The following is a 10933-nucleotide window of genomic DNA, read 5'->3' as shown; positions in this document are numbered from 1 at the left end:
TACTTATTTAATATTTATTTTTTAGTTGTAGTTGGACACAATATCTTTATTTTATTTACATGGTGCTGAGGATTGAACCCAGGGACTCGCACAGGCTAGATGAGTTGTCTACCGCTGAGCCACAACCCAGCCCCCCCTCCCCCATTTTAGTAATTAAGAATCCAGTCTGGTTTCTAACTCCAGTTTAATCCTCATTCCTTGTCCTATGCCAGCCCTGGCTAGGATATGACTTAGGGGCTTACAGATGGGTGGCGGTTTGCTCTGTGCATCCATTTCTCTCCCTGTCCCACCTTGAAGTGGAATTTGGGACTTTGGGATTAACTCTGAGGTTTTATGAGCATCAGAGTTAATGTGCACACAGTACCTGCTATGGAATCAAGGTCCCATAGAGGATGGCTATTAATTAAAACTATCCAAGGTTCATGGAGCTAGACTAAACCCATTACTCATTCCACCCTTAATAAGTATATTTCACCAATGCATATTCAACAAATGTGTGTGTGATGTGTTATTAAGGAAAAAAATCCAAATTTCAAAATGTGTTTTCTTTTTGGTACCGGGTATTGAATCTAGGGATGCTTAACCACTAAGCCACATCCTCAGCCCTTTTTATTTTAAGACAGGGCCTTGCTAAGTTGCTGAGGCTGTCCTTGAACTTGCCATCCTCCTGCCTCAGCCTCTTGAGCAACTGGGATTTACAGGAATGTGCCACCGTGCCGGTTCAAATTTTGTTTTAAACACATTTCTACTCTAATCATCTTAATCATTCCAAGTTCAAATTTGACATATAGAGGAAAACTGGTGCATTTTTCCTAACTTCAAGAAGATCTGAACATTTGTTTAGACTGGTAAACTTAACTTTAAAGAGATGGGTGGGGTCTCAGAACATGGAATGAATATTAGAAAACTCAATTTCCTATTACAAATATAAAATGAATAAATACAATTTCTTCCAACAAACAAGTAAACCCAAGGCATGACATTTCTGAGAAATCAGGGTATAATGAAATTGCTTTCTGAGCTCTTCCTGCCCTTGCTCAAGGGCAGAGAGAGAAAGCGTGGAGGGGAGTCTTTCTTTCCTGTGGGGCAGGTTAAATAACTTCCTTGTGATGATCATTCTGAACCTTCTTGGATCAGGGTTTGGGTAGATTTGATAAATTCTGTTATCTTTAGTTTTGTACTTAATTTTTTTTTTTTTTTGGTGGTGTTGGGGATTGAACCCAGGACCTTGTGCATGCAAGGTAAGCACTCTACCAACTGAGAATGTCCCCAGCCCCTAGTTTTGTGCTTTATGACACAGTATAGACTGGCTGAGAAACAGTGGCTTTTGTTATTGTGCAAAAAACACCACCTCATATTTTATGTGACTTAAGCATGAATAAAAATTTTGGATTGTATACACACATTATAGAAGGATGTATGCTGTATATCACATCCTTGAAGTTAAAGACATAACACTTAGCCATTAAAAGGTCTCAGATTGAGAGCTTCTTGTGAACAAATTATTTAATATTCAGAGCACACATTTTCCAGGAAGGAGTTTCACTTGGAACTGACTACAGTCTGTGTTGTTGTGTCTTCAAGGTAACTGACTTGTAGTTTCTCCAGCCCTTTCCTCTTATCTGTACTCCAAAAGCAATGGCTGGGTCAGAGCATTCTTTTCCCAAAGTCCAGTATCAGCTCAAAGATGCTCAGCTATCTCCAGGATGTTGCTGTTATAGCCTTATATTCTCCTGTTTGTACATCGATTTTATTTAATTTTTCAAAAACCTTTTTATTAGTGCATTACAATTACACATAATCTCAGGGTTCATTTTGACATAATCATATATGCATGGAGTCAGACTGTTTTATTGATTCTGACCAGTTCAGAATTCATGGGCCTCACCATATTTTTATTGGTTACCCACAGGGTGCCAGAGGCAATGACTGTTCAGACCTTTACGTTCACTTCAGTTATTTCTGATGTGAACATAAAGTTATTTCAAGCTCCAGGTGACAACAAACCAAACCTACCATCCCCAATTGGTGACTATGGTCTGTCACACAGCAGCAGAATCTAACATGGAAAGATTCCAGAGTTTGCCTGGGCCAGAGGTAGACAGTTTTTTTGGTACCAGGGATTGAATTTAGGGGCTCTGAGCCACATCCCCAACCCTATTTTGGATTTTATTTAGAGACAAGAGTCTCACTGAGTTGCTTAGTGCCTTGACATTGCTGAGGTTGGCTTTGAACTTGCGATTCTCCTGTCTCACTAAGATTCCAGGCATGCGCCACCCAACCCGGCTTGGCCATTAATTTTGAAGAGTGTGAAATGGCAAAATAGTTTACATTTTTATAAAACTATATAAGGGCTGGGGATGTGGCTCAAGTGGTAGCGCGCTCGCCTGGCATGCGTGCAGCCTGGGTTCGATCCTCAGCACCACATACAAACAAAGATGTTGTGTCCGCCGAGAACTAAAAAATAAATATTAAAAAAAAACCAAAAAACAAAAGCAATAGCCATACAATAATTGCACGCCTGGGCATTCACTACAGATTTTTGGAAACTTCTGTTCACACAAAAACATGTATAGAAGTTTTATTCATAAAAGCTCAAAGCTGGAAAAACAATCTAATGTCCTTTCATAGATGAATATTTAAACCAACTGTGGTACATCTATACTATATCAGCAAAAAAGAGTGAGCTATTGATACATAATTTGAATCTTTCTCAAGGGAATTATGCTGAGTGAAAAAAGCCAATCTCCACAGGAATCTACTGTATGATTCCGTTTGTACAAACATTCCTAAAAAAAAATCTTGAATATATTATAGTCACAAGTTTTTAATCTCTAGATTGTGCTTCAGGACAAGATAACTTAAATCCCAGAGGCCATGCACTCCCTAGATGCTATCCAAAATGATCTATAATTTTTAACCTATTTGATTAATCATAACAATGGGGTAAAGGATGGCAGACAGGCAAAAACACTGACCTTAAGGTTCTTCTCTGTGTAGTTCCGAGTGTCTAATTATTCTTTCTTCTTTTCTTTCAGTTTTGAAATAGTTTTCCAGATCTTCCTCCTCTTCCCCTTTTCTTCTTTTTCCTCCCCCTTTTTTTCTTTTCCCTCCTCCTCATCCTATTTTTCCTCTTCCTCCTTCTCTTCTTCTACCTTCTCTTCCCCTTCTTCTACCTCTCCTCCTCTTCTTCTTCCTCTCCCTTTATACAACATTCTTTTCTTAAAGAATTTTTTTAGTTGTAGATGGACACAATCTTTATTTTATTTATTCATTTTTTTATGTGGTGTTGAGGATCGAACCCAGTGCCTCACATGTAAAGGCAAACGCTCTACCACTGAGCCAAACCCCAGTGCTATACAACATTCTTGAGATGGCAAAATTGAAGAGAATAGATTACAGGCTGCCACTGGTTAGGGACAGGGGTGGGTGGAGGGAGGTGGGTGTGGTTATAAAAGGGCAGCACCAGGGCTCAGTCCTGATAGGAGCCTGTGTCCTAACCCTGGTGCTCATTGCATGAATCTACAAGATAAGTCCTGCCATATTAAACACACACACAGAAGTGCATCTAACACTGAAGAGCTTGGTGGATCACATCAATGTCATTTTCCTGGTTGTGATATTGTAGTGGCACCCCCTTTCTCCACAGAAAAGTCTTAACTGGGCTTCTCCAGAAATCTTCACCATGGCTGATTTTAGGACTGTCAGCAAAAGAGTCTCTTTTACAAAAGAGTTCAATGTAGATAAAGCTCCTATTTTTGTGTTGCCCTGTCTTTACTCGGACACTGGCCAGGAAGAAATCAGCACTCCAGATGCTGGACACCCCCTTACTAGTTTTTCACAAACATGTATCCAGTATAGTAATTTGTAGAAGTGTGTTAACAAGGCCTCTGGCCTTGAGCTGGGCTTCACAGAGATGTCTACATTTCTAAGATAAGTTACCAATTGGGCTCCCTGGTAACAGCTGGCAGGGGGAGGAAAGAAAGGGGAGGTGTTGTCCTTGAAGAGTGAACTTGCCCAGAACAGTGAGAGGAAAAAACTGCTTTTATGTGAACTTCTGAGCCCCTTCCCTTACATGCTGGGTATAAAATTCTGAAACTACCTGAACTTGGGGTTCAGGGGATTGATGGATTACAGCAAAAGCTGTGTCCTCTGAACCTGGTTGCATCCAAATGAAACTGTTCCCTGCTATCTTCAGTGCCTTGCCTCATCTTTCCTTACAACAATATTGTACTATAGTTTTATATGACTTTGAATGTGGTGGAGCATGTCTATAATCTTAGCTGCTTGGAAAGGCTGATGCAAGAGGATTGCAAGTTTGAGACCAGCCTAGGCAACTTAGCAAGACCCTATCTCAAAATAAAAAATAAAACGGGCTTGAGAATTTGGCTCAGTGGTAGAGTACCCCTGAGTTCAATCCCTAGTACCGATAGATAAAATGTCATTTTTACTCTAACAACTAATTGGAAGTGAACTTATCCTGTCAGGAATTAGACTTTAGGAAATATTTNAAAAAAAAAAAAAAAAATATATATATATATATATATATATATATATCTAGTTCCTAAATTAACTAGGCACATTTAACTAGGCATAATCAGCCATAAGTGGCTATAGTATTTGGCAATATGGATGTATGACATTTCCATCATTGCAGGAGGTCTTCCAGGGCTGGGCTGTCTCAGAACTGGACCATGAAAAGTATTCTATGTGGAGTGGATTATAAGAACAGGCAGGGAGGAGTGTGCAAAAGAGATCAGAGGAAAATGGAGGTAAAAGGTCAACTGGAATCAGATTTATGGGACTTGAATGGAAGATACAGAAGTGTCATAAGCAACCCCTTTCTTTTTTCATCCATTCCTGGGGATTAAGACATATCAGTAGATATTTTCTTTATTCCTTTCTCCAGCTACAAAAACATCATCAGTGAATATAATGTAACATATTCAAGCAGCACCTCTTGATGGATATTTGGGTTGTTTCTAGTCTTAGAAAACACAATGCCTTATGTAGAAGACAATTTATATTTTATACAATGTTATCTTGGACCCAGTGGATCCAGGGGTGGCCTTCCAGTGCTCCAGCCTAGAATTCACTTCTAGACCTTCAAGCAACTTTGCAAGTAATGGACAGGAAATCCCTGCTTCCTTCCGTAGATTCAAGGGTAAGCCTTATCCAGAGGAATGCAAGCAGATGCTAAGGGGGCATACAACTGCCTGCTCTAGTGCCACCACAGAGACCACACTTATCACTGCAGCATATCATTCACTCAAATGAAAGGGATAAGCTTCCCGGATGGAGTTTTCATATTCCCTGAAACCGTACAAGTGCCTTGTTGACAGTCTGCAGCTCAAAATCATTTTATTTTATTTTTTTTAGGGAAGGGTGGAGATTGAACTCCGGGATATTCTACCATTGAGTTACATCCCAGTCCTTTTTTTTTTTTTTTTTTTTAAATTTTGGAACAGAGTCTTGCTAAATTGCCTAAGCTGGCTTTGAATTTGTAATCCTGCCTCAGTCTGTTGGGTCACTGGGGATATGGGTGTGTATCACCACACCTGGCTCAAAATAATTTTCTTTTTCTTTTTTTTTTTTCTTAAAGAGAGAGAGAGAGAGTGTGTGTGAGAGAGAATTTTTTAATATTTATTTTTTAGTTTTTTTGGGGACACAACATCATTGTCTGTATGTGGTGCTGAGGATCGAACCTGGGCCACACGCATGCCAGGCGAGCGCGCTACCGCTTTGAGCCACATCCCCAGCCCATAATTTTATTTTTCTTTTACCTTTGTTTTTATTTATTTATTTTTATGTGGTGCTGAGGATCAAACCCAGGGCCTTGCATGTGCTAAGTGAGCGCTCTACTGGTGAGCCACAACCCCAGCCCCTCAAGATAATTTTAATCAAATAGGGAGCATATGGGGAAAAAATGAAGTTGGGTCTTTACTTCATAGAAGGATAATTCCCAAACTTATAAAAAAATTTTTCATGCCTAATAATGAAACCAGAAAGACACTAGAAAAATGTAGGAAAACTATTTAATAACCTGAGTGAGGAAAGTTTCTCTAACTATGAAAACAGAGCAGAAAGTCTTTGAGATCTATGGCTGGATAAAGAGTTCTTAGACATGATACTAAAGACATGATTTATAGAAGAAAGAGTCAATAATTTTTGAACTTTTTCAAAATTTAAAACTCTTGTTCTGCAAAAGTCCCTGTTTAAGAAATGAAAACACAAGCTATAGAATGGGGAAAAATTGTAAAGTATATAAGTGACAAATGGGCTTTATTTAGAATATGTAAAGAAATCTCAAAATCTAATTGTGGAAAACCAACAACCACTAAGAAAATGACCAAAAAACATTAGCAGACATTTCATCCAAGATGATACAAGGATGGCAAAGATGTTCAATAATATCACTATCTGTTAGGGAAATGCAAATGAAAGCCACATGAAATATCACTGTATATCTATTAGAGTGTTAAAGGTGGGGGGGAAGCAATCCCAAATTCTGGATCTCTCTTCTACTGCTAGTGAAAACAAAGTGGTAGAGACACTCTGGAAAATAATTTGGCACTTTCCTATAAAATGAAACATGTACTCACCATATAAGATCTCAAATCACACTCCTGGGCATTTATCTCAAGAGAATGAAAAATTTACAAATTTTCAAATCCCTGTACATGTTCATGACACTTTTTTTTGGCGTGTGTGTTGCTGGGGATTGAAGCCAGGGCTTTGGGCATGTGAGACAAGCACTCTAACAACTGAGCCATATCCCCAACCCTTGTTTTGTTTTTGGTACCAGGGATTGAACTCGGGGGCACTTGACCACAGAGTCACATCCCCAACCTTATTTTGTATTTTATTTAGAGACAGGGTCTCACTGAATTGCTTAGTGCATCGCCATTGCTGAAGGCTGGCTGCTACTACACACGCCTGTAATCTCAGTGACTTGGGAGTCTGAGACTGGAGGATTGCAAGTTCAAAGCCAGCCTCAGCAAAAAAAAAGCTTGGCGATAAACAACTCAGTGAGACCCTGTCTCTAAATAAAATACAAAAATTAGGACTGGGAATGTGGCTCAGTGGTTGAGTGCCCCTTACTTAGTTCAATTCCTTGTACTCCCCCCAAACAAAACAAAACAAACAACAACAACAAAAAAACCAAAACACTTTTCAGTCTTTTTTCTGTGAGTAGGATGGGTACTGGGGGTTGACCTCAGAGTTGCTTATCCCAAATCTTTTTTTTTTTTTTTTTGGTGCTGGGGGTTGAACCCAGGGCCTTGTGCATGCAAGGCAAGCACTCTACCAACTGAGTTATATCCCCAGCCCCCCAAACTTTTTTTAAAAAATTCTAAAACAGAGTCTTACAAAGTTGATGAGGCTGTCCTTGATCCTCCTGCCTCAGACTCCAGAGTAGCTGGGATTATGGCATGTGACACCATGCTTCAGCTAACTTTTCAACCTTTAATACATCCCTTTATTTTCCTATATGCTAAAACAGGAGTCCAACTTTATTTTCTTCCAGATAAATTGTGCCAGTACTTTCTATTAAGTAAATAATCTTTTTACTATACCTCTGAAATTGTATACAAAATTTCCATCTATTTTTGGTTTCCTACCTTATTCTTCTAACCCATTTGACTACCCCTTTTGTTGATAATTTTTTAAATTGATGTAGTGGACATGAATCAGGTTTTAGTGGCTCAATAGATACAACTTCTCTCAGTATCTGCTGCTTGGCACAAACATGGGTGTGATATAGCCATTAAGAGCAAGGTCAAGGTGAGTAGGGTGGGTACTGGGGGTTGACCCCAGAGTTGCTTATCCCCAATCTTTTTTTTTTTCCTGCAGAATCTAGTATGGGAAGCCTGGTGGAGTGACATTCAGCTATTCAGAAGTGGTGGTAGGGAACTGGGAAAGCAGCTTAGCACACAAGAGGCCCTGCCTCAAGCTCCAACACACAAAGTGGGGAAAACCACGCACCTTCAGAAGTTGCAGATTAGTGGACTGCCTTTGTAGGACCATACTTTGAAATTGTTAGATGTTATTACTGATGATGGTGTAAGGGTCTGCATCCTAGATTCCTTTTCAGTCTCAACTAGCCAGAGTGGCTTCTGGGTTTTATAAGTTACAGTACTTACAGATTCAAACTGTTTTCATATTTTATTCTTGGATTTTGTTCATTAAATCTAGTTTCCTATTGCTCCTCCACCACTACTCAAATTTCCTTACTTGAGCTTTCTCAAATTATTGGTTTTCATATCTTTGAAGTACTTTTGAAATTCTCCTGGTGTATTCTAATTGAAACTTCAATTTATATTAATTTCAACTTTTTTTTCAAATAAATAATAATACAGCCAGGCATGATAGTTCATGCCTGTAATCTCAGAGACTAGGGAGGCTGAGATAGGAGGACTGTAATTTCAAGGCCAACCTTAGTGAGGCCCTAAGCAACTTTGTGACACTGTCTCAAAACAACAACAAAAAAGGGCTAGGGGTGTAGCTCAGTGTTAAAGCATCCCTCAATCCCCAGTACAAAATAGTTTTATTTTTAGATTGTTTTCATTTGGTCTTGTGTCTTTTTGAATTTTATTTCTAGATATTACAGTTTTAGCTCTGATGTAGCTGGGATTTTATTTATTTAAATATTTATTTGCAGTACAGGGCATTGAACCCAGGGCCTTATGCATCTAGGAGAAATGCTCTTCCACTGAGCTACATCTCCAGCCAGCCCTTTTAATTATTTCCTCCTTCATTTCTTTTTCTTCTTTTAGGTATTTATCCTAGTATAGGAAATTCTGTTTATTTTTGTATACTTACTATTTCAGTGTTTTTTTTTTCCCTAGTGCTAGTAGATTTTTATTAGGATTTCTTAGATTTTTCTTGTTACAAAAATCAAGAAAAGGGCTGGGAAGCTAGCTCAATTGGCAGAGTGCTTGCCTTGTATGCACAAGGCCCTGGGTTCCAATGCCCGACACCAAAAAAAAAAAAAAAAAAAAAANGCAACTGTCTCAAAGAAAAAAAAAAAAAAAAAAGTGTGGGGGGGTATAGGAATAGCTAGTGGTAGGTTTAATCCCCAGGACTGCAAAACCAACAAAACCCTGAATTGGGATGCCTATTGAATTTTGTTAGACATCTTCAAAATAAATGTCATGACTGTGTAACCTTTCCTGCTTTAACTTTGTAATGAAACCATGCATGTTAGATTTCCTACTATCAACCCACACTTGCATCCCTGGTCAGTTGCTATTAACAGAAATGCCAACTTCCTGGCATTTGGATGGCTCCTTTCCTAGTTTCAGGTAGATTTTCTTCCATGTTTCATCATTTTGGCTATTTCAATTTTGACTATGCAAGAAAACAACTTCAACTTTTCCAGTAACCTAATACTTGTTAATTACTAAAGATAACTCAGAAGATAAATAAACCATACACAATTATGTTACCTTAAGTTCCCAAACAGTGTTTGCTAACTTGCTACAAACTTCCTTTGGTGTTTATTAGTAAGTTTCCAGTCTCACAAAAACCTCAGGTATCTAAGTGGAGTACTTGATGCTTTTCTGGATTCTGGGGGACTACTGTTGAGAGAGCTCTGCTGCCTCTTCTCTTAAGGAAAAAGCTGCCACTTAGAGTTGTGCATTAAACTGGGTGTCAATGCCACTCACATTCAGCCATTGTGTCTATGTATACTTACAATTCCCCAGAAGGTATCAGCAGAAGGGGTGGCAATAAGGCCAGATAGATGTTACCAGGGACCCATAGTCACTTCTGAAACTAAAAAAGACCTGGGCCTAGTTAGGTTTTTGAGAATAGCCATTTTCATCCATGCCTTTCCTCCTGTTATCAAATGGCAAAAGTCATGTTCACTCCCAGTGTTCTCCTATAGGCAATATTCTATTTCTTAAGCAGAACAGTGGTTTCAGAGGTGTTCATTTTATTATGCTTTATGTACATGTTACATATATTCATTTTGAATGCCTTGATACAAATAAAGAAAAGCACATTTATACAAATAAGAATGCTGTTACCATGGAATGACCTCGAATCTACTTAAAATTTTCTTCAATTAACTTATTAACAAACCTCAGTACTTTAACTATTATTAATTAGCAAATGTAATAACTCATATACATGTCTTTTTTTTTTTAAAGAGAGAGAGAGAGAGAGAGAGAATTTTTAATATTTTTTTTAGTTTTTTGGCGGACACAACATCTTTGTTTGTATGTGGTGCTGAGGCTCGAACCTGGGCCGCACGCATGCCAGGAGAGCGCGCTACCGCTTGAGCCACATCCCCAGCCCCATATACATGTCTTGATGCTAGCTAGAAATCATTGTACTGTTGAAAGTATTTAGGAAAAAATAGTAATGTTTTCAAAGATTACATGGCAGCGTAATTATTCTATTAAAACTTGTTATAGCTGGGCATGATGGTGTACACCTGTAATCCCAGCAGCTTGGGAGGCGTAGACAGGAGGATCTCAAGTTCAAAGCCAGCCTCAGCAACAGTGAGGTGATAAGCAACTCAATGAAACCCTGCCTCTTAACAAGGCTAGGGATGTGGCTCAGTGGTAGAGTACCCCGCATTTCAATCCCTGGTACCTCCTAAAACAACAACAAAAACTTGTTATAGACCTGGGTGCATGCCTGTAATCCCAGCAATTTAGGAGGCTGATACAGATGTAGCTCTGTAGCAAAGCACCCCTAGGTATCCAAAAATCAAAACCAGAAATAAACAAAAACTTGTTATAATCTGTAGTTGCAGTGTGTGATAAGAGGCAAATATTCTGGTAGCGCGCTCGCCTGGCATGTGTGCGGCCTGGGTTCGATCCTCAGCACCACATACACACAAAGATGTTGTGTCCACCGAAAACTAAAAGATAAATATTAAAAAAATTCTCTCTCTCTTAAAAAAAAAAAAAAAAAAAAAAAAAAA

The sequence above is a fragment of the Marmota marmota genome, unplaced genomic scaffold (assembly GCF_001458135.2).
Source record: "Marmota marmota marmota unplaced genomic scaffold, marMar, whole genome shotgun sequence".
Lineage (NCBI taxonomy): Eukaryota > Metazoa > Chordata > Mammalia > Rodentia > Sciuridae > Marmota > Marmota marmota.
The sequence above is the reverse complement of the archived record's forward strand: the minus strand, read 5'-3'. Positions refer to the sequence as shown.